Below are 3,848 nucleotides of genomic sequence, written 5' to 3'. Positions count from 1 at the left end.
GATTAATTCCGCCCATTAAATTATGTTGCTCCCTTGAGATTTTTTCTTCTAAAAATCCCCAACGGATTTTCTAAATTTTACGTGAATGAACCCCAGACGGATTTGTGGGCGATATGTTTGAATCTCCAAGAAGCTTCAGCGAGGGGCGCAGGTGCATGCGTTCGGGTTGTTGCTGCAAGTGAGGTCATCCTTTTTTTTAGCAGAACTAAAATATTTTTTAGAGAAACAGCAAGTGTATTAATTGGACAGTGGGCTGGTTCGTTGTTGTTGCAAGCGAGTTCATTCATTTTTCTAACACAACTAAACTTTTTTTTTGACTTGGAACCCCTGGATGGTCTCAATAGATTGTCGTACAAAAATCATACTCCCTCCATTCCCTTATACAAGGCCACTATAAAAAATAAAATTTGCATCTATACAAGGCCACTAACAGTAATCGAGGCAAAAATTAATGATGTTTCCTCGTACTACCAACTTATTTAATACTTGCATGCATGTAGTCATAATGACAGTGTGCTACTTCCTTCCCATGCCTTCTTTGCATGCATGTGGGCGTATTAATGATCCTGGTTAACGGAAAGAATAATTGACTTATGAAGCAGTCATTAAATTTTACGAAGGTACCTGTAATTTGAGTTTGTGGCCTTGTAAATATTGCATGTCTACCATGGTTTTCAACGCCAGACTAATGTGCATTTCTACTAGACCTGAGCATGCGCCTCCCCGTTGCTGCCAGGTTGCACCGTTTGGATGTTTTATTAGTGTCGCATTGATAAGCATTTTGGTAACATCCAATTGTCTTTCCCATTGCAACGAACGGGCATATGTGCTAGTATACATAAAAAAAGGACCCCGATGAGGCGCTGACGTTCGTTCGGGGTTCTGCCAGACCGAACGATTCGTTTGTTACGAAGAGCCAATCGATCGAACAGACATCGTTCGGCGCGACAAGCGCCCAGCCCGAACACCTCACCCCAGGCCCTTTTTTCGTTGAATAAAAAGAAAATTAAAGCCCAGTTTGCCCAAAAACTATTGTGACTAACAAAGCCCAGTTTTGGCTATGAATTTCAGATTTTGCCATACTCTAAAAAAATGAAATGGTCCAAAAATAATTTGTCGTGATAGATAGAAAATAAAGAACAAGATACTACTAAAAAATCACTATGGGTTGCAGCCAAAAAAATTGCCATCATCTTTATAAGCAAAATTTGCCATGGTAAAAAAAATATTTTTACGCAAATGGCAAAAAAGAAAAGTTCATGGCAGTTTTGCATCTCTACCACGATGGCAAGAACTAAATTTGCCATGTATGCTAAATAAAAATAGCCATGGCACTAAAACGGTTAATTTTTCCATGGTAAAATTTTCCATGTTCTTACAAGTAAAGTTGCCATGGCAATTAAGGTAAAAAATTTGCCATGACAACTTAAAAGTAAAAATTTTGACATGACAAAAAATTGCAAAATTTTCCATGTATGTTCAGGTAAATTTGACATGTGCCTATAAGTAAAGTTGCCATGGCCACTTAAAATTAAATTTTTTGACATGGAAAAAAGAAGTAAAATTTGCCATTTTTGTAATAGTAAATTTGCCAAGTGTTTACAGATAAAATTGCCATGGCAATGAAGCTAAAATTTTGCCATGGCAAAAAAATTAAAAGTTGACATGGCAAGGTACAAAGTTAAATTTGCCATGCTCCATGAATTTTCCTTTATTTTGGCATGGCAAATAAAAGGTACAATTTGCCATGACAAAATAAAGGTAAATTTGACATGGCAAAAAAGAGTAATAATTGCATGGCAATAAAAGGAAATTTTTTGCCATGAATGTTAATGTAAATTTGCCATGGCAAAATGAAGGGGAAATTTTACCATGTCATGATAAAGGTAAAATTGCCATGCTGTAAAACAAGAAGAAAAGATTTGCCATGCGAAAATTGACATGGCAATTGTTGGGGAACGTAGTAATTTCAAAAAAATTCCTACGCACACGCAAGATCATGGTGATGGCATAGAAACGAGAGGGGAGAGTGTTCGTCCACGTACCCTCGTAGACCGTAAGCGGAAGCGTTAGCACAACCCGGTTGATGTAGTCATACGTCTTCACGATCCGACCGATCCAAGCACCGAACGTACGGAGCATCCGAGTTCAGCACACGTTCAGCTCGATGACGATCTCCGGCCTCCGATCCAGCCGAGCTCCAGAGATGAGTTCCGTCAGCACGACGGTGTGGTGACGATGATGATGTTCTACCGGCGCAGGGCTTCGCCTAAGCTTCACGACGATATGACCGAGATGGAATATGGTGGAGTGGGGCACCGCACACGGCTAAGGAACGATCCGTAGATCAACTTGTGTGTCTATGGGGTGCCCCCTGCCCCCGTATATAAAGGAGGGAGGGGGAGGCCGGCCGGCCCCTTGGGCGCGCCAAGGGAGGAGGAATCCTCCTCCTAGTAGGAGTAGGACTCCTCCTTTCCTACTCCTACTAGGAGGGGGAAGGAAGGGGGAGAGGGGGGAAGGAAAGGGGGGCGCCCCCCCTCCTAGTCCAATTTGGACCACAGGGAGAGGAGGCGTGCGGCCCACCCTGACCGCCCCTCTCTCTTCCCACCGAGGCCCATGTGGCCCATTAACTCTCCCGGGGGGTTCCGGTAACCCTCCCGGCACTCCGGTTTTCTCCGAAATCACCCGGAACCTTTCTGGTGTCCGAATATAGTCGTCCAATATATCAATCTTTATGTCTCGACCATTTCGAGACTTCTCGTCATGTCCGTGATCACATCCGGGACTCCGAACAAACTTCGGTACATCAAAACTTATAAACTCATAATAAAACTGTCATCGTAACGTTAAGCGTGCGGACCCTACGGGTTCAAGAACTATGTAGACATGACCTAGAACCATTCTCGGTCAATAACCAATAGCGGGACCTGGATGCCCATATTGGTTCCTACATATTCTACGAAGATCTTTATCGGTCAAACCGCATAACAACATACTTTGTTCCCTTTGTCATCGGTATGTTACTTGCCCGAGATTTGATCGTCGGTATCCAATACCTAGTTCAATCTCGTTACCGGCAAGTCTCTTTACTCGTTCCGTAATACATCATCTCATAACTAACTCATTAGTTATATGCTTGCAAGGCTTAGGTGATGAGTATTACCGAGAGGGCCCAGAGATACCTCTCCGACAATCGGAGTGACAAATCCTAATCTCGAAATATGCCAACCCAACATGTACCTTCGGAAACACCTATAGAGCACCTTTATAATCACCCAGTTATGTTGTGACGTTTGGTAGCACACAAAGTGTTCTTCCGGTAAACGGGAGTTGCACAATCTCATAGTTACAGGAACTTTGTATAAGTCATGAAGAAAGCAATAGCAGTATACTAAACGATCAAGTGCTAGGCTAACGGAATGGGTCATGTCAATCACATCATTCTCCTAATGATGTGATCCCACTAATCAAATGACAACACATGTCTATGGTTAGAAAACATAACCATCTTTGATTAATGAGCTAGTCAAGTAGAGGCATACTAGTGACTATAGTTTTGTCTATGTATTCACACATGTATTATGTTTCCGGTTAATACAATTCTAGCATGAATAATAAACATTTATCATGATATGAGGAAATAAATAATAACTTTATTATTGCCTCTAGGGCATATTTCCTTCAGTCTCCCACTTGCACTAGAGTCAATAATCTAGATTACATAGTAATGATTCTAACACCCATGGAGTCTTGGTGCTGATCATGTTTTGCTCGTGAGAGAGGCTTAGTCAACGGGTCTGCAACATTCAGATCCGTATGTATCTTGCAAATCTCTATGTCTCCCACTT

Source organism: Triticum dicoccoides, chromosome 5B, assembly GCF_002162155.2.
Source record: "Triticum dicoccoides isolate Atlit2015 ecotype Zavitan chromosome 5B, WEW_v2.0, whole genome shotgun sequence".
NCBI lineage: Eukaryota > Viridiplantae > Streptophyta > Magnoliopsida > Poales > Poaceae > Triticum > Triticum dicoccoides.
The sequence above is the reverse complement of the archived record's forward strand: the minus strand, read 5'-3'. Positions refer to the sequence as shown.